At 46.5% G+C, this 21335-nt stretch overlaps 1 pseudogene; it reads left to right on the forward strand.

The window, feature by feature from the left end:
- Window positions 854-4771, forward strand: LOC109821285 (annotated as a pseudogene).

Genomic DNA, 21335 nt, shown 5'->3' on the forward strand with positions numbered 1-21335 from the left:
GTTTCGGGGTACGGTGTCTGTGTTTGGTCTGTTCTTGTGTGTGTCAAAAATCATGAAGGCCGGTGACGTTTATCGTGACTGTGGCTTGTTGGCTACAGAGTGCGTACTGTGATATAATCCATCTACCATATGATTTCTGTTCGGTGGTAGTGGTAGTGAATGTGCCTGGGGGTTTTATCGGGGGGTGTGTATGGTTTGTAATCGGGTTTTTGGTGAGTTTATAATCTAAGGGTTTTTTTCTCTTTTCTGATATATATAATTGTTGTGTTTATGAAGCTCGGAGTTATTGGTATGTGTAGATGAGTTCATGTTGTTTGTGGGGTTTATGGATTTGGTTAAAGCTTGGTGTTGAATATGCGTTCTTGGAATGTGTTGCTTCTCATGGAAGTTATTCTTTAATTGTTAGACTCTTTGCTGCATACTACTTATCTTTTTGGTCTTGTGGGTTCTACGATAACACAGTTCTTGAGTAATTGCCGTGTTCTCGTTATGTGTGTATGTGGATGTTCAGTGGGGTTTGATAGTGGTTAAGTTGAAGGCCCCGAATGTTGTAAAGATTGCTGGGATTGATATAGAACTACGCTAATAAGTCCGTCCTACAGTACGGAGCACTCTTTTCAACGGAGCTTTTTGGGTCTCAATATACCCACATCCTTGCAGCAATGAGCAAGATAGAATTGATGCTTGATTCAAAGATTTTAATCCTGCATAGAGGTTGGTGAGTGGCTCGAGATTGTCGTGGTGTTGGCATGATTGGGTAATAAAAGGTAATGGTTTGTGGCTTTGGGGATGCTGGTTCTTGGGTAGGTCGGGGGGTTATGAGTCAGGTTGTGAGTGTTTGTGGTTTAGTGTGATGTGGGATTTGGTGTTGGATGTGTTTGTTCTTTTTGGTGGGTGTTGTGGCTTTGTGGTGGTGTGGGTTTGGGTGTTTGGATGGTAGTTTGGTTGTTTGGTGGTTTTTGGGTGGGGGGGGTTGTTGATGTGATGGGTTTTGTTGTGTGTGGTGGTCCTTGGTGGTTTGTTTCGCTAGGGGGTAGGTTTGGTTTCTGGTGTAGTGGTTTTGTTTTGGGGTGTCTTTTGTTTTGGTTCGTGTATGTTTGGTTGTTGGTTTGTATGTGGTCGTTGTTGTTGGATTTGTTGGTTGTTGGGTTTTGTTTTTTTGGATGGGTGTGGTGGTGTGTGGTTTGCGTGTCGTATAGATGATTATTCACCGAATTACCGGATTGCCCAAGGATGGTAATTCCGATTTAAAATGGGAGTTGTGGGCAGCGGCTAAAGTGTGCAATGTCTTTAATCGTCTTTGGGTTTATTTTTGTATTGATGTATGTATTTGTAAGATATGAAGCCGCGTGATGGTATAGGGTGGATTGGGGGCGGGTGGTGGTGATTTTCTGGGGTTTGGGTAATGCGGCCTGATTGGAGGGATCGTTTGGGGTGTTCATTTGTGGGGAGGGGGTGTGGGCGGGAGATGATTTGTAGCAGTATTGATTTCATGAAGACTCGCGGTGTGTGGTGTCATGTGAATATGTGTGGTGATATTCTTATTGTGGTTTCATTATGCGGCGGTTGCTGTTGGGTAGTTGATGTCGGCTTGGAGCATGTCAAGACTATGTCCCTTTTGTGGGCGTTTTTTGTGTAGAGGTGATGCGGAGCAGGTTATCTGATCTTTGGGGTTTGTTTGTTATTGGTTGTGTCGTTGGGGTAGAATAGTAATTTTGGTGCCATTGTTGCGGTGTTCACTCTCTTTGTCCTCTAGAGAGATGGAGGTAAATCAAAGAGTTTTTAGGTAGTGGTCTTTTAGTACTCGCGGGTAGATATTTTTGCGTAGGTCAGGCGGTTTTCAGAGATGCTGGGGTACTATGGGTGTTGTGTTCTCTGCCGGTTTGTTACTGTGAGTTATGCGTGATGTAATAGTGTAATTTCTTGTATTTGATCTTTTCAGTGTGTGGATATTGAAGTTATTGATGTTTGATGCACTATTTGGGGGGATTAAATTGTGTAGTTCTTTGTTGATAGGGTTTGGGTTTAGTGAAAACAGTAGGGATTATTTAAGGTGACACGTCTCTGGATATTGAAAGGTTTACGCGCTCTATTTTGGTGGTGATTAGAGGTACATTGGAAGCTAGTGCGTGATCTCCGACTCAATGAAGTATCGGGAATACCAGTTGAATGAATGCTGTGCTTCGTGTAGAGAGACTACGGTGGAGCTAGAAGAAAACTAAACTAGTCTTTCTTTTATGGGTCAAAAAAAGAAGGAAACTGGCTTTTTCTTACGGGTCGAAAGAAGGGAATTGGACTCTAGCCTTGCGCTGATAACAGTATACGGATGAAAGAGGGTGTTTTTTGATTTGAGGTTCCGGATAAAAACTTTGGGGTTTCTTTCTGTGTTCCTCTCAACAATGCTCGAATTCCATCCTAAATCATCAATCAGCTCATTCAATCACCTGCTCCTCGAAATCAGGAAGACCCAGCATCATCAAACGCCAAATGTAATCATCTCTTTGTTTAATAAGACGAACTGGGCCGGAGGCATTTCGCCCAATGACTTCACCTATGGAGTCCTCATCTGGACCTTGTCGATCTTGGTTTTGGCTTATTGGGATCCATGATGAAACGAGGCTGAAATGGGGATGCCATGATTTTCAGCTCTCTTGACAGCAGCCTCTGCAAACAGAACAAGGTTGAAGACGCAGCCCAGTTGCTCAATAAAATGCCGCAGTGGGGATGCAAGCCCGAAGCGGTCACGTACGCTAATCTTATCAGAGGTCTTTGCAGCACCGGGAGTACAAGCTTGGGGATTGGGTTTCTTAAGAAGATGAAGATAGAATGAGAACTCGAGCCTAATGCATTCACCGAACGAGGGGAGATGGACGATGCTACCAAAATTTACGAGGAAATGATTTCATCTGGAATCGCTCCCGATTTTGTCACCTACAGCTGCATTATCCGCGGTCATGCTATTCGAGGACACTGGAAAGATGCCGTGAGGGTTCTCAAAGAGGTAGGCGACCGTGGTCTCTCTCCGGATGTGATAACCTTCAACAAACTGATGGATTCTCTTCGTAGGCAGGGCAAGACGTGTGAAGCACACAAACTGATAAAGGCGATGGCTGAAGGTGGTGTGAAACCAAATATATTATCGTACAGCAGTTTGTTTAATGGGTTTTTGTGTAGAAGGCCACTTCAATAAGGTATCAAAACTCCTGAACTCCATGCACAAGGATGGTTTGGCATTCGATATTCGCACTTATAGTATCATTATTGATTGGTATAATAAGAGCAATAAAACCAAATGAGGCTATGCGCTTATTCAGAAAGATGTCACAGGATGGAGTGCGACCCAACCTTTTTTCTTATAAAATCTTGTTGGATGGACTTCATAAGGATGAAAGTAGGGAAGATGCAGAGACTACAAGGAATCAATCCAGGCATAATCACATATGCCACTTTGGTGAGCGGATTTTGCAAGACTACGGAAATGGGATGACATGTTGAGATGGCTGGTAAGAGTGATCGACGATTCCATCAAAATGTCAGGACATACAGTACAGTGATTGATGCTCTATGCAAGGAAGGAAGGGTTACTGATGCGCATAGATTATTGGACGTCATGATACAGAAAGGTGTAAAGCCTGACGCGATTGCTTACTCCACCCTTATGGATGGATATTGTCTAGTTGGTGAAATGGGTGAAACAGTAAAAATGTTTGCTTCATGCTCGCAAAAGGTTGTAAGCCTAGTGAATTTACATATTTCATTCTGATCAACTCTTATTGTAAATCCAAGAAGATTGACATGGCTTTGAGGCTTTTCGAGGGGATGCCTAAAGAGCGACCGAAGCAGACAAATGTCATCTACAACACCATGTTTACAAGGTTATTTTGCGTTGGAAAGGTCAGTGATGCAAGGAAAAATGCAGGATAAGATGATTAATCATTGCAAGGTAACTCTAAATATTGGTACATGCCATATAATCTTGGATGGATTATGTAAAAACAAATGCATCCATGAAGCATTAAATCTATTTGAAAGAATGTTTAGCCGGAAATATACAATCAATACCGAAGCCTTCAATATCATGACCAATGGGATGTTTAGGGTCCGCAGAACTCAAGCGACCAAGGATCTTTTTAGTGATATGCTTGCTAAAGAGCTGCTTCCGGATGTTGTGACATATAAGATTATGATTCAAGGCCTTATAAAAAAGGTTTGTTGAGCTGATAATTTGTTTCTATTCATGGAAAGATGTGGTTGCCCATTAAATTCTACTTTGCTTAACGTGGTTGTTCAAAGTTTGCTCGAACGAGGTGATATAATGAAAGCTAGGGAGCTTCTACATAAGATGGAAGAGTTGAAGTTTCGTCCTGAGGCATCTACTTTGTCTATGTTAGTAGATCTGCACCGAAAGGACAGGGATTTTCAAAGTTGTCTGCAGTTGCTTGCTGATTTCTCCAAGCACCAAGTGCAAACGTTCTCAGAGGCAATGGGGCATGAGGGCAGTGACTACACTGTACTCAGATTCTTTTTTTTAGTAAGCAAAATGCTGCATTTTCTTGGATAAGCAAAAAGGCTCATAGCTCCTTTCTTGATCGCAAACCCACGACCTGCACAAAAAGCTGCTCGTGCTGCTAACAATGATAATGATATGACTTAAATATTTCTGTTTTCTTGGTAAACCTCTGATGCATAACGTAATAACTGAATATTAGAAATGCCTCTTGGTGCGCTCTAATCTCTATCTAATATTTGCACACACACGCATACATGATTGTTGATTTGAGAAGGCTCACCATATGGTCATGAACTGATTATTACTAGATGAGTTCATTAGGTCCTTAAGAGTAATGATTGAATAAGCAAACAGTACATGTTACCTCTGGGGACCTGTAGCTTTGGTGGCAGAATTTTTCTGCACTTTTTGCCATTGAGGGCAGTGCTTTCTTCTTTACTGGCTTTGTCCCCTGAGGTAATATGATGAATCGTCAGAAAGTTACAAGTACTCCAGTTTCACTTGTGTTTTAAATTTTCTGAGCAATGCTGTGAATTATTGAGGAACAAGTACAAAATAATTGCAGCTCTACAGATGATGAAGACCCTGAAACTGAAGCAAATATCTGTATTTTTTTCTGGGCTTTAGTGGCTGTGCATTTTGTTTGCCACTGACTTCATTTTTTCCCCTCTAATTCTTGTATTTGTTCCATGCTTATTTGGTTAAGAATTCGTTCAGATAAGATGTAGGTAAGAATTACTGATTTTTTACTATTGTTGACAATCTTTTCAGATACAAATTTCTGATACAAGTCCGGTCAGCCAAAATGAGTTTGCCATGACATGAGCTTCTATCTAAAAGAAGCCAGAAAGTTTGGTTTGCAAGTGGTCAGTTCAACTAAGTTCATATTGTCTTTGTTATACCACCGCAAACACCAGCAGAAAACTTTAGAAAATAGGGATTTGTAAGGTGTTTGAAGATATACTGCTAAAAGTCTGTTGGCTGCAATAGGTACTTGAAACTAAATGCATAATACTTCTGTGGTTTCTTGAGCTATATATATGCAACTGAAGTTGTGAAGTGTTGTGCATGTGTGTCATCTAGGGACTTATTTACCTAATGAACTGCATTTGTACAAAATCAAGGTGGATTTGTGTTTTGAGCATTGCCTTTGAGCACGCATGCTGTAGTATACTTTTGTAAATGTGTTATGGCAAGTTAATTTTGAATTTAAGGTCTTTTAAGTTTTTTCCTCTTTACCATATGCATTTCTAGCCTACCTTATGTTATAACTTCTAAGCGTATTTATTTCTCTCATAATCACTGTTTATATAATTTATTTTTATTTTCAATCAGCCATGGCAATTCTATTGCCTGCTTGTATAAGCCACAGTCTGACTTCAATTTCCAACCTGATGCCATCAGCTGAAAACATGCCTTGTGGTTCAATTGGATCAATGTTTTCAAAGAGTGGTTTTTCGAGCTAAATATCTGAACCTATCACTGTGACGCCGCTGGTTTCAGACAAGCCTGTAGTCCAAGATGAATTCAAGTATGTCAAACCTGTCATGCATCCACACTATGCAACAACACGTTTCACCATCACAATAATATCTCTCTAGTGGAATCAACAACAAACAAGTGTAGGTACAAAGTAGATAGAATAAAGATAGTTGTTTGCGGAAAAAGTCGCTGTATTCATTGCTGCATTCATTACAACTTTGATCGTTACAATGAAATAAAAAGATAGTCTTTTTATAAGACCAATACACAATGAAAACAAAATAAATGCAACTCCTTTCAAACAAACGCAAGAGCTGTTTGTCATCTCTTGCTTGCGTGGGTCTTTGGCCTGTGACGGGGACGTTGATATCCGTGGACCACCGGGGCAATCAGATCTGTTCCGAGAAAATCGGGCAGAGCTTCGTCTATCCGCAGAGGGATATAGAAGCAGAACTTCGTCGATCCGCGTAAGATCTAGAAGCTATAAGCGTATACCTCGGCTAAAGCGAGGTATTAGCTCTTCTTAGTATTAACGCTAAAGGCTAATACTAAGGCTCGGACGGGTGATGAAGGCTCTGATCAAGACCTCTCCTCCTCTTGTTGAAGCACACGGGCACTCTTCACTGCAGCAGGGCTTCGCCAAGCTCTCCAAAAATCCTCCCCCTCTCTCTCTAGCCTTGCTCCAAGACAAAAGAAATCCAGCCCCTTGAATGAGGACCCAAGGGGTCTATTTATAGTGTTTAGGAGTAGTGGGGGTAGGTAGGGGACCATTAGAGGGTGCGGACACCCCTTGGTGTCTTGGTTTTGCCAAGACACCCCTCGGGTGTTTCGAGTGGTCGAGGCATGAAGGGCGTTGTCCTTTTTGTGAACAGTGCCGGGCTTCCCGATTGGTCCGGGTCTTCGTGATTCCGAAGTCCTATCCGCTCATGTAACTCGTCGATTCACTTCAGTCGTTCGTCGACGTCGATTAGGCTCATGTGGATTGGATGGTGACGTTCATCGTCGCTCGTTAACACTGAACCGGTTGTGGAGAACTATAGGCAATTTTCGATGCCTACAGATACCCCCTCCAAAGTGTTCCTGACTCGTTTCTTTTATAGAAGAGGCTGGAATACTTTGGATGTGATTGATCTGGCCTTCAGTCGGCGTAGTTAGCTTCAACTCTTGACTCTTTCGATTTTCGGTCTATTCGATGCTTTGACGAATAGCCGAAGTTCTTCCGGCGCTGCGTTTATCGCTTGGCCGTCGTCGGAGTCTCGAGTTTGCAGCTGATGAATTGAGTTTGGCTCGTGTCATTGAGTTGACTTTGAACTACCTCCGCCACATTGTGCTGGCTTAGGGTTTCGGATCCCCGTGTGTTGGCTTTTTGTCGCAACGCTTTGACCGGCGTTGACCTAGGGTTACGCGTTGTCGAACGTTGACTTTTGTCGCAACGCGTTGCTTGGCGTTGACCTGGGGTTACGCGTTGACCGGGCGTTGACCCTAGGGTTTTGAATCGTCGAACGTTGACTTTCGCTTGCAACGCGTTGACTGGCGTTGACCTAAGGTTACGCGTTGACCGGCGTCCACCCTAGGGTTTCGAATCGTCGAACGTTGACTTTGATTGCAACGCGTTGACTGGCGTTGACCTAGGGTTACGCGATGACCGGCGTTGACTCTAGGGTTTCGAATCGCTATTAACACAGTTTATACTCGTACGTTTGCTGGAGTATACACAGTTTAAGCTCTTAAGGTATTGGAGCACCGCGGTCCCGAATGTTGGGGTTGCAGGACCAACTGTTAAAGTTGATTCATCTGCATGTGTGGATTTTGTCCTGAATTTGTTGGGTGCTCAAGTCACGAGACCAACTAGTGGAGTTGATGCGTCAATGACTCGCAGTTATAGAATTTTTGGCAAATCCTCAGCCATCAACGGATTTGATTAGCCTTTACCGACTACCGTTTGAGTCGGGCTAGCATGCGGATTGTTTAAGTCCGTTCCGCATGTGACGTTGTGCTAAGAGAGTTAACGCTCTTAGTGCTACGATATTGAATACGTAGACTTCGTCTTTCTCACGGGAATAGACTACCCGGCGACGCGTGTTAGGCGTTGACTTTAGGATTTTTGGCTAATCCCCAGCCTTCAACGGATTTGATTAGCCTTTACCGACTACCGTTTGAGTCGGGCTAGCATGCGGATTGTTTAAGTCCGCTCCTATGTGACGTTTAAGCTAAAAGAGTTAACCCTTTTAGTGCTACGATATTGAATACGTAGACTTCGTCTTTCTCACGGGAATAGACTACCCGGCAACGCGTGTTAGGCGCTGACTTATCCTTACTTAGGATTCAGGATAAAATTCCCCGTGCGTGTGAGGCACGGATTATGGTGTTATTAATAACAACCTGCCACAATGTTGAATATGTGGTCTTTTGTCCTTTTTACGGTCAAAGACTAACCGGCCATGTGTGTTAGACATAGGCTTTGGGATTTTTGGCAAACCCCCAGCCATCAACGGGTTTGATGTGCCTTTACCGATTACCGTTTGAATCGGGCTAGCATGTGAATTATTAAAACCCGTTTCACATGTAACGTTGTGCTAAGAGAATTGCTTCTCTTAGACTTAATGCTATGATTTTGAATACATAGACTTCGTCTTTCTCACGGGAATAGACTACCCGGCAACGCGTGTTAGGCGTTGACTTATCCCTACTCAGGCTTCGGGATAAAATTCCCCGTGCATCGAGTGCCCGGATTTGACAATCGTGTCTTTTCTAAAAGCAAAGACAGATTGAGAAACGGGAGAGGAAGAATTTTATATTCTATCTCCCGGTGCTGAAGAGGAAGAATTTTATATTCTATCTACAGCTGGAAAGGGAACTTGAGGTGGGATCCCCCACCCCCAGAATCCGGAATGATGAACTGGGAGTGGGTTCTCCACTCCGAGCATCGGAAAGGTCCGAGGAGAGGAAGAATTTTATATTCTATCTCCCGGTGCTGAAGAGGAAGAATTTTATATTCTATCTTCGGCCGGAAAGGAGACTCGGGGTGGGATCTCCACCCCCAGAATCCGGACAGGTGAAACTAGGAGTGGGATCTCCACTCCGAGAATCGAAAAGATTCGGATAACCCTAACTGTCGGAAGGTTTGGTTACTGAACCAAAGATGAATTTCTCGTTTAGTGAATTGTGATTTTGGTCCTGACTGTAGGAAGGTTTGACCAAGCAGGAGTTTGAAATGACCCTAACTGTAGGAAGGTTTGATCACTCGATTTGAAAGTGGACCTCTCGTTCATTGGAGGAATCGAGAGGGGATTTTGGCTTTGGCCCTAACTTTTATAGGTTTGACCAGAAAGCGAAGAGAGTGGAATACGGGTAGCAAAGAAAATGCCAACTCGTATTATCCCCCAAGGAGAGACTTTAATGCTAGGCGTTTAGGACCTAACATGTTGAGTCTGAGAAACGCCAATGACTGGCAGATGGGAATGTTGGTGGATCCACTGTCGTTTAATTTGATCAGCGGATGGTTTGGTGAGGAAAGATTAACCTATCAGAGGATTGGATCTCATCTCACAAAAATAACTCATAAGAGTTAGAGAATAAGAAGAGACATTCTGACCTTCAGAGTTCGAACGTGAATTTCTTATTCACCACTTCCACAATGATTGGGTTATCCCTAAGAATACCCATGTGGTATTCTTCTGGGAACTTCCCGATGCATTGGGTTATCCACCCCCCGCTTCTCTCTTGGAACTGGGTTTGATTTTGTTGTCCGACCGGGTTATCCTTAAGAATATTAGCGTAATATCCTCCAGGAACTTCCCGTCAATGGTAGGAAATAGTTTAGACTCATATACCTATTGGAGTATCAAGGAGCAGTTTAACCTCTTATACCGGTAGGAGGAATGAGAAACAGTTTATACTCGTATACTCTTTGGAGTGTCAAGAAGCAGTTTATACTCTTATACTTGTCGGAGTCTTAAGAAGCAGTTTATACTCGTATACTTTTCGGAGTATTGAGAAACAGTTTATACTCGTGTACTCTTTGGAGTATGGCCATTCTCAATCGGCTTACCCTAGCGTTATAACGCCGGCTTCAACCAAGGTCTGGATTCTATTCTTGAGAGCAAAGCAATCCTTGGTGGGGTGAAGGATCCTCCTGTGGTACTCGCAGTACGTTGGATCCGCAGAATCGTCATCTTCCTCCTGATTCGTGATGGGCGGGAGTTTGATTTTATTGTTTTCGAGAAGGGTCTCGAAGATAGCTGTAACGTCTTCGTCTTTGAACGAGTACTCGTTTTGGAGCGTCTCGTCCGAATTCTCCTGTTGTTCCCAGGACTGCTGTTGCGACGTTTGATTATCGTCAATAACAACTGCAGGTGCGTCCCCTTCATCATGAGGTACCAGATCCGAATCCAGAGGATTAACCATCGGTTGGTTTCTCTCGACCTTCCGCCTTCTGATGAAGCGTTCAGCCTGTTCTCCTCGAGCCTTCAACTCTTTCCAGGTATTGAGCGGCTCTATTCCCATCACGTCCAAGATGTTAATGGACAAATTGTTCTGACAAGTCTGCAAGAGGAATTCCTCCGTGACGGGATCCCTGCAGTTCATTGCCTGATTGCGGAAGCGTTTGATGAAGGTATCCACCGACTCTCCGCCTTTTTGTTTCTCGTCGAAGAGTGTCCTGATTGACACTTCGGTGTCATCATCGAAGAAATGGGCGAGAAACATGCCTTCCAAGTCCTCCCAGCTGTTGATGCTTTCGGGCTTGAGACGGCGGTACCAATCGAAGGCAGGCCCGCGAAGGGTGCCAACGAATGACCGAACCATCAAAGGCCCATTGCCCGAGATCACCCCCAAGTGGGACTTGAAGTAGATCAGATGTTGAGTGGGCGAGCCCTTTCCGTTGAACGGCGTGAAGTTGATCAGGTTGAACTTCGCCGGATACGGGATCGAATCCCACTCTTTCGGGTAAGGACACGGAATGCCGGTCCTCTTCACCTCTCGAGCAGACATCAGGGCATCGATTTTTCTTTCGAGATCCTTCATCTTTTCGGCCTGAGCTGTATCCTGTTTTGGATAATTGTCGAGAGGAATAATACGGCCACCCCCAGTGTTGTTATCACTGGTGGGTCCACCCCCAGCGTTGTTATTTTTAGTGGGGCCACCCCCAGTATTCTTGGGCGGTGCGTCGGCCATGACGATTTCGACCACCTCCGGATCGCTGTTGACTGCAGCGTTCTGCATAGCCATTTCCATTTCGAACTTGAAGATTTCCTTCTGCTTAGTCAGGGCCTCTTCAATGATTTTGGCTATCTGCTCGGTGTTGGCCATGAACACCTCTCGAGCTTGCCCTATGCTAGACGTTGTATCGTCAGAGGCGAGCATGATTTTGGCTATCTGATCTGTATTGACCATGAGCACCTCTCGAGCTTGCCCTATGCTAGACGTTGTGTCATCAGAGGCGAGCGCGGAATGGGAATCTGAGGATTCATCATCGGAAAGGACTCCTTCATGGATCCCACGATTGTTGTTATATCTGTCGGCTTCTAGCTGAAGCTGAGCTGTTCCCGAATTGACCCTGCTTCCTGGAGAGGAATTAGGGTCGGAATCACTTGAAATGATTGGGGACTTTCCCTTGTTGACCATGTTGATGGTCACTTCTAGGGGTTCATCATCTCGAGCAATCAATCCTCTTTGGTAGGAACGCCTTGATTTGGGCTTTGTCGTTCCATCGGAGATTCTCTCGGATATCGAGACCCTCTGTGGAGCGGTCTTGGGGCAGCTACAGGTTGATAATACTGCCCTGATAAATTTGGTACACGGACAGTGAGAATCCGCTTCCCGGGTGTTTCTCTTTCGAGATTCATCCGCACCCCCAGCCTGATAGTACAACTCATCGACGTTGCCGTCGGAGTAACCTATCGGCTGCTCACATGGGTTCTCAGGTATAACGCGTTCGTCTGTCCGACGCGTCTTCTTCTGAGTAAACATTGCCTTGTTGGCCTCTGCAAGAGTCGCACGTTTGGAATCACTCCTTTGTGAGGGTGAAACCTTAACGGGCTCTTGGTCCTTTGCACGCACCGCCGAGCTGGTCGTTGCAGAGATCGATTTGTTAGGAGATCGTGTACGACCCCCAGTCTGGATGTTGGCTCGAAGCTCCTTCAACGATCCCCAGCTTTCCTTGACAAGCGCTTTTCCTCGATTCTCGGGTAGAGCGTCGATACGGTTGTTCAGAGGATTCTTGAATTTGGGGAGATCCACGCTGAGGTGGGGCTTTACCGAAGGTTCGGGACCTGAAATTGACGAAGGTTGGAGAGCAATATTACCTGCTTTTACCTCAGGCGTTGTTTTGGCCTTCGGCATCCAAACTCGTTCGGATCTCGGCGATCTCTTAACGGCCTCTCCCTTTAGCATTTCTCGTGCTTTTTGGACCAGGGCTCGGGCATGCGCACGCAAGGCGCGGCGCTTCTGGATTCGCTCCTCGAGAGTAGAACGGGTTCTTTTGACATGAACCCATTTGTTTGTTTCTGCTTCGGAGGAGGGGCTGGTTGTTTGCCGTGGTTGCTCCTGGCGTTGCCTGGATTTTAGATCCACGTTATAGCGGATCCCATCCATTGGCTCCAAAGCCTCGGCCAGCTGTCGAGCAAGACGTTGACGCTGTCTTTGTCGTGCTCTCTTTGATAATGCCGGAGCGTCTTCAGAAGTCATCTCCTCGGCGGAAGAGGAATCCGGATCTGCGATCTCGACCAGGTTGGACGACGTGGGGACGTCGCGTGGTGCAAGTGCAGAGGCGGCAACGGGGTCTTGGATTTTTGAACCGAAGGACCTGCAAACATTTATGAAAGAGGTTACCTTTCTGTACCCGTTTGGAGAGGCGGATCTGGAGGAGGAGGAAGAGAGGCCTTCTTTGAACTGTTGTTGATCGAGCTCGTGTTCTTCATTCACCCCGATCTTGAGTGCTGGTTGCGTCACGACGGCGTCGGTTGCGATGCCGTTGGCTCCCACTGTGGTCGCCAGCTTGTTTGCGGAAAAAGTCGCTGTATTCATTGCTGCATTCATTACAACTTTGATCGTTACAATGAAATAAAAAGATAGTCTTTTTATAAGACCGGTACACAATGAAAACAAAATAAATGCAACTCCTTTCAAACAAACGCAAGAGCTGTTTGTCATCTCTTGCTTGCGTGGGTCTTTGGCCTGTGACGGGGACGTTGATATCCGTGGACCACCGGGGCAATCAGATCTGTTCCGAGAAAATCGGGCAGAGCTTCGTCTATCCGCGGAGGGATATAGAAGCAGAACTTCGTCGATCCGCGTGGGATCTTAGAAGCTATAAGCGTATACCTCGGCTAAAGCGAGGTATTAGCTCTTCTTAGTATTAACGCTAAAGGCTAATACTAAGGCTCGGACGGGTGATGAAGGCTCTGATCAAGACCTCTCCTCCTCTTGTTGAAGCACACGGGCACTCTTCACTGCAGCAGGGCTTCGCCAAGCTCTCCAAAAATCCTCCCCCTCTCTCTCTAGCCTTGCTCCAAGACAAAAGAATTCCAGCCCTTTGAATGAGGACCCAAGGGGTCTATTTATAGTGTTTAGGAGTAGGTAAGGGGTCTAGGGGACCATTAGGGGGCCGAGACACCCCTGGGGTGTCTTGGTTTTGCCAAGACACCCCTCGGGTGTTTCGAGCTTGCCGAGACTCCATTTGAGGTGTTTTGTTGGTTTCCCTGTATATTCTTCGTCCGGATTCGGATTTGAGTGATTCCGGGTGCGTTGGATGCTTGACGAAGAATTTGATCCGCTCTGGTGATTGGATTATCTGTAGAGTGGTCGAGGCGCGAGGGGCGTTTTCCTTTTTGTGAACAGTGCCGGGTTCCCGATTGGTCCGGGTCTTGGTTGTTCCGAAGTCCTATCAGCTCACATAACTCGTCGATTCACTTCAATCGTTCGTCGACGTCGATTAGGCTCATGTGGATCGGATAGTGACGTTCATCGTCGTTCTTTAACACTGAACCGTTCGTGGAGACCTATAGGCAATTTTCGATGCCTACAATAGTATCGCAATGACCATGATAAAGGAAGTGAGAAAATCCGATAAAAACATAGTCATGTTCCAACTGAATAAAATGAAGTACAACTGATAAACTGAAACAAAATGTGAAATATCTCAATACGTAGAGTCAAATAAAATAGTATTAAGGGACTCAGCCTTTACAAAATGAAATACAACTCTAAATGTCTGAGAAATAAACAATAACTACTCTGGAGCACAAATAAGCTACTAATAATAGATGATGGTGAGCTGAAATGCATCTCCATCAACTGTAGATAGTAAAAATTGCTTAAGTAACAAAGTCGCCTGACTTGCCTAGCCTGCCAAGAGCCTAGGCTCGCCTGCACTCAGAAGGCTAAGCCAAGCTCGCCTGAAGGGTTGACTCTCACACGAAGTCAAACTCGCCTGCATTCAGGCTAGGCAAAGCTCGCCTACACACTCGACTCACCCACACGAGTCGAGCTCGTCTGTTTTCTTGACTCGTCAGCACGAGTCAAACTCAACCGATTTTATTGAGCTCGCCAGTTTTTCTGACTCGCCAGCATGAGTCAAGCTCGCCTAATTATAAAGCTTGCCAACACAAGCTCAACCTCGCCTGCCAAGAGCCTAGGCTTGCCTGCACTCAGAAGGCTAAGGCAAGCTCGCCTGAAGGCTTGACTCCCATACGAAGTCAAACTCGCCTAGAGTCTAGAGTGAACAAAAGCTCGCTTGCATTTAGGCTAGGCAAAGCTCGCCTATACACTCGACTCGCCCACACGAGTTGAGCTCGTCTGTTTGCTTGACTCGTCAGCACAAGTTAAGTTCACCCGACTATTGAGCTCGCCAGTTTGTCTGACTTGCTAGCATGAGTCAAGCTCGCCTAATTGTTGAGCTCACCAACACAAGCTCAACCTCGCCTACTAAGAGCATAGGCTTGCCTACACTCAGAAGGCTAAGCCAAGCTCGTTTGAAGGCTTAACTCCCACACGAAGTCAAACTTGCCTGGATCCTAGAGTGAGCAAAAGCTCGCCTGCATTCAGGCTAGCAAATCTCGCCTACACACTCGACTCGCCCGCACGAGTCGGGCTCGTCTGTTTGCTTGACTCGTCAGCACGAGTCAAGCTCACCCGATTATTGAGCTCTCTAGTTTGTCTGACTCGCCAACATGAGTCAAGCTCGCCTAATTGTTGAGCTCACCAACACAAGCTCAACCTCGCCTACTAAGAGCATAGGCTTGCCTACACTCAGAAGGCTAAGCCAAGCTCGTTTGAAGGCTTAACTCCCACACGAAGTCAAACTTGCCTGGATCCTAGAGTGAGCAAAAGCTCGCCTGCATTCAGGCTAGCAAATCTCGCCTACACACTCGACTCGCCCGCACGAGTCGGGCTCGTCTGTTTGCTTGACTCGTCAGCACGAGTCAAGCTCACCCGATTATTGAGCTCTCTAGTTTGTCTGACTCGCCAACATGAGTCAAGCTCAGCTAATTGTTGAGCTCGCCAACACAAGCTCAACCTCGCCTGTTTGCTTGACTCGCCAACACGAGACAAGCTCGCTTAATTTTTGAGCTCACCAGCACAAGCTCGACCCCGCCTGTTTGCTTAACCCGCCAGCACGAGTCAAGCTCGCCTAATTATTGAGCTCGCCAGTACAAGCTCGACCCCGCCTGTTTTCTTAACACGCTAGCACGAGTCAAGCTCACCTTATTGTTGAGCTTGCCAGCACAAGCTCAACCCCGCTTGTTTGCTTGACCCGGTAGCAAGAGTCAAACTCGCCTAATTGTTGAGCTCGCCTACATGAGCTTAACCACATCTGAATGCTTTGCTAGCCAGCACGAGCCAAGCTTGCCCGGAGAAAGTTCACCAGTTTGTCTGACTCGCTAGCATGAGTGAGCAAAAGCTTGCTTGCATTTAGGCTAGGCAAAGCTCGCCTACACACTCGACTCGCCCACACGAGTCGACCTCGTTTGTTTGCTTGACTCGTCATCACGAGTTAAGTTCACCCGACTATTGAGCTCGCCAGTTTGTCTGATTCGCCAGCATGAGTCAAACTAATTGTTTAGCTCGCCAACACAAGCTCAACCTCGCCTGCTAAGAGCAGAGGCTCGCCTGCACTCAGAAGGCTAAGCCAAGCTCACTTGAAGGATTGACTCCTACACGAAGTCAAACTCGCCTGGATCCTAGAGTGAGCAAAAGCTCACCTGCATTCAGGCTAGCAAAGCTCACCTACACACTTGACTCGCTCACACGAGTCGAGCTCGTCTGTTTGCTTGACTCGTCAGCACGAGTCAAGTTCACCCGATTATTAAACTCACCAGTTTGTCTGACTCGCCAGCACGAGTCAAGCTCGGCTAATTGTTGAGCTCGCCAACACAAGCTCAACCTCGCCTGTTTGCTTGACTCACCAGCACGAGTCAAGCTCGCTTAATTTTTGAGCTAGCCAGCACAAGCTCCCCGCCTGTTTTCTTAACCGCCAGTAGAGTCAAGCTCCGGCCTAATTGTTAGAGCTCGCAGCACAAGTCAAACCCGCCTGTTTGCTTGACCCAGCTCGAGTCAAGCTCGCCTAATTGTTGAGCTTGCTTGCATGAGCTTAACCACGTCTGAATTCTTTGCTAGCCAGCACGAGCTAAGCCTGCCCACATAAAGTTCGCCAGCACGAACTCGACTTATCAACGAACGTCGGCTCACATGCCTGAGGGGCCCACCAGCCGACCCCACCTATTCGTCAAGTCCACCTGCGAGTTCGCCTGAACATTCAGACAACTCACAAGCTCGCCTGACCTCTTGTCAGCCTCGCCTGAATAGCGCATGAGCGGCTACTTGTTTGTGGAAGTGGGCCTACCCATTCCCACGTTCTAGGTGATGATGAGGCATGGCTCTCATCACCCCTATAGTGGTTACATCCCACAGCTGGGGGAGAGCATGGAAATTCTCATCCATTGGTGGTCACATCCCACAAATCAAGAGATGGCCTATGTCATCCCTTGCCTATTTGTAAGCCTCCTTGGCCAATGTTCAAGGGGCGGGCTACCAAGATTTCGAAGGGCTTGATATATTTCATTTAGAGGACTCTTTGAAAAGTTTTTTTTTTGAGGAGAGGCTTTCACTGGACTGGCTTGGGAGAACATTCCTAGCTCTTTGCTTGGATTATTGAAGTAGACTCATCTGGACTCTCAGATTTGAGGCTCTTAAGCTCTTTGCAAAGTATTGCATCGTAGCTCATTCTAAGCATTCGGCCTTGATAATCTTTCAAGCTCGGGTAGGATCAAACTAGGCCACATTCAAGGCTTCTACTGTGTACTGAAGCCCTAACCACAATTACGATCAGATCGTCCAAGGGAAGCAAACTCGACACAAGCATCGATGGAGGTGTCCTATCGCTGCCAACGAACCCATGTTAAATAAGAAGGGTCATTCCCTTCTCCTCTGTTTGTAACTTTTATTAATTTATTAATTTGTAATAAGCTATTCTTATCAATACAAACAAAGTCTTAATTTTCGAGAAATCAAATTTTATACCTACAGAAGATGGCGACCACAGTGGGAGAAATCGTTCATTCTGATGAATTGGTGGTGGCGCTAGCGCAGTTCGATGAAGTTGCAGAAAGGACGATCATTGAGTCCCTTAAGATTGAGTTCGGCCAAACCAAGTATGAAGATACTTATCTTCTTCCTCCTCTGGTATCCATGCATCACGCAAACGCTACAAATTCGCGAGTCTGGCCCGACCCTAATTGCCCGACCCTAAGTGGTCGAGGCAGCCACGCCTGAGAGCTCTACCCGAGCTAAAGCTAGGGGTTTTACCTCCCCAAAGCCAGCCAAAGCTGAGCCGATGGCCAACCAAGCCAGCCAAAGGACTGGTCAATGGGTTCCCAAGCAGCCCGCGTGGTTCCCCATGCAAGAGGGGACTATGGTGAATGTCGGCGACAATGCCTTCACCGTCAACATGGGTTCCCCCCTCTCCAGAAGAGCCCAACGGCGACGGCGACAAGCTCTCACTCACCAAGCGGCCCATGCCTCTATGTCTTACGATGGCCTGAATTGCTATTCAGGCCTAAGAAGGGCCAAACGAGAATGATAGGTTCTTAGTCATCGCGAACTGAGCTAAGAAGGCGAGCCCCCTACTCAGGCGGGTTTCGTCCCATCGGCCAAGTTCCCAAAGATGGCGAACTTGGTGTTTTAGGCGAGTCTGTTCATACGGGCAGACCTCATTTCATGAGCGAAGTTTCCCATTCAGACGAACTTAGCAAGATAGGCGAGCCCACCAAATCAAGTGGGCTTCGCCCCCCAAGCCATATCTCCAAAACAGATGAGCTGCGCCATCAAGCAGGTGAGCCTCGCACAACAGGTGAAGTCCAAGGGCCTGCCTAAAGTCAAGCCTTAGCCAAAAAGGTAAGGCACAAGCAGTTCAAGCGAGCGAACCTCGCCTGAACGAGCAGACGGCTCGAGCTCGCCAGCAACTGGCTCGAGCTCTCGTCCAAACTCTAGACCTTGCCTGTCAAGGCAAGGTCGCTTGAATTCAACACTTGGAAAAATTCCCAAGTGTTCCCATCCTAATTCCTTTGAGTCTCCTCTGTACGATTGTACACTTGGCCCTTCCAACGCCAGAGGTGGAAACCACCAACTTACGGGGGATCTTAGGGATCATCTAACTCACAAACACACTATTCACGAGGTAGGTCCTCAGTGCCATTACAAAAGACTCATCTAGGCAGTACTGGAAGATTGTTAATGTTCCGAGGTACCGAAACCATCGGTGTTCGAGAGGCTTGCTCAATAGGCCCCTGAGCCGAGACATCATCGCTGAAGACAAAACCGGCAGAACGGGCCATTGACTACTCAGAGCTCGAGGTAGCCACGATTAATATGAAAGAGAAGGGTAAATCCTGGCACTCAAAATCCTCAGACCATGAATATACCCTGGGATTCAGATGGCTCCCTACTGAAGATGGGGGTGTGTATCGACACACTCGCCTTCAAACAGGAGCGACCATCTCATTCGACTATGCTCGTTTATCGCCTATCTATGATGATAACGAGGAGGAGGTGTGCTTGGCAGCGGCGACATCTTGGACCTCAAGCTCAGCTTATGACAAGCACGCAAGGGTACACACGGCATATACTTCCAATGACTTAGCCAAAAAGGTTGGAGAATAGCAGACAACCATCAACTCTTTAAAAAAGATGATGGATCAGCTTCTCAGTGAGAAAAGGAAGAAGAGGAGTTCTTGAAATTGACAAAAACCCTTAGGAAACAAGGAGCATGAGCTTACTCCTCTTCACACAACTGAGAAGGAAGATAACCACGAACCACCCTCAGATTAATCCAACAAGTCCACAGGAAGGCACTCCCATTCGGGCAGTTTGCCTAGAGACAAGAGGCTCGATGAGTTCCAGAGTTAGCTCAACGCCTTGAAGCTCCAAAAAAACATGAATGAGCTGGGGGTAGTTAGACCTTATCCACCCGAGTGGGACACGGTCTACTACCTAGCAAAGTTCATGCTAATGAGCCTCGTCCAGTTTGATGTCAAAGGGTCTCCTACACAACACATCTACTATTTCTTGTCTCAAACATGATTTCTCACTGAAAACGACGTCATCCTCACCAGACTATTCATCGGCACCCTAAAGGGGGTGGCTTTTGAATGGTTCTGAAAGCTGGAACTAGGCTCCATCACGTCGGGGCCAATGTGGAAAGATTTTTCTTGGCCCGTTTCTTCGACGATGACACGAAAGTGTCGATGGCCACCCTACTGGCTGACAAACAAAAAAAGACGGAGTTAGTCAACGAATTCATCAAAAGATTCAGGAATCGGTCACTTCAGTTTCAGGACCAAGTCTCCTTGGGCACCCTTGTGGAGATGTGCCGCAATAATCTCTCAATCAATATTTTGTCCAAAATTGGCGCGGTGGAAACCCGGACCTGGAAGGAACTCGTTCACCAAGGTGAGCAAGTTGAAAACATGATCAAGCGACTAGAAGCCGAAGTGCCTCAGACTAAGAGCAGAGCTTCATAACCAAACACCTCTCGGAACCCTCGAGCAAGAGGGAAGAAGATCATGGCTGTCGATTCTACTCTAGCCCCTAAATCAACTCAGTGCCCGAAGGCTAAAACCTTCGAGCAACGCCCGAAGAGGCAGTATGACTTCACAGAAGACCAGGTAGTGGCTACCTTCACCAATCTTCTCAAGAGCAATAGGATCAATCTGTCGGAGGTCATGAAACCTGAAGATGTGAGCAAGACCAATGATCCGTAATTCTGTGCATACCACAGATTCGTTGGTCATCACACCTCCAGATGTTATATCCTCAAAGATAAACTACAAGCTCTTTACGATGCATGGGTCCTAAAGAAGGAAAAGGTATAGAAGACGGTGACTACAAACATGGTCACCCTTCAATTTGGTACACGTCTCCCTGAGGTTCGTGCACCAGCAGGAGTCATGCCCATCCCTAAGGCGGAATTGAAAATCATCAATGATGACCCTCACGGTCAACGAGAGAAAGGTTTAGTGTCACAAACTTTGCCGTCAGGACAGGTGATGTGGGTCCATTCCGACCTCCTCCATGATGAGCAATGAACTTTCAACAAGTTCAAGGACAAATCTAAGCTTTGTAATGTCATTTCTGCAATTCCGGACGATAACGAAACAGAGGTAGCCGCCCTCACCGATTCCGACAAGGAGGTGGAACGCACTAATCACCCGAGCAGGGAAGGACTTTTCCAAAAAATACCCTCCTATAGTGGAAGGTCCAGCTAGGCCTCCGGTGGGACCACCACCAGCAGGTCAAACAAATCCAAACCAGCCAGGATCAAGTGGTCAGCCCTTTCGGTTCGACCTGCTCACACAATTGAAGAATATCCCAGCTAGGATCACCTTGTACGAGCTCTAGCGGTTGTCCAAAACAACCTGTGAGGCCTTGTAAGAGGCGTTGACTGATTAAGAGGTCTTCACCACGCATTTCTTGCCCATTCCCGAGGAGGAAGCAGAAATAGGATGCGCATAATGCTACCAGACATCCAAACAGCAGATCCCCTGTTTCACTTTCACTCCAAAGGATATGCTCATCAACAGCATAACTCATGACCGACCCCTGTGCTTCACAGAACACATCGGCTCCTCCCGGGTAGACCGCATCCAAGTCGACCTAGGGTATGCATTAAACATTGTTCCCCTAAAGCTCATTAAGCATTTGGGGATACCTCAAAAACAGTTATCTTCAACAACCACCACTATCTTTGGTTTCAACGCCACCGGAGCCAGGCCGCTGTGGAAGATTCGTCTCAAGTGTCAACTGAGTGACATGAAAACTGAGGCAACCTGCTACGTTATTGATGCAG

This window comes from Asparagus officinalis, chromosome 8 (genome assembly GCF_001876935.1).
Source record: "Asparagus officinalis chromosome 8, Aspof.V1, whole genome shotgun sequence".
NCBI classification, from domain to species: domain Eukaryota; kingdom Viridiplantae; phylum Streptophyta; class Magnoliopsida; order Asparagales; family Asparagaceae; genus Asparagus; species Asparagus officinalis.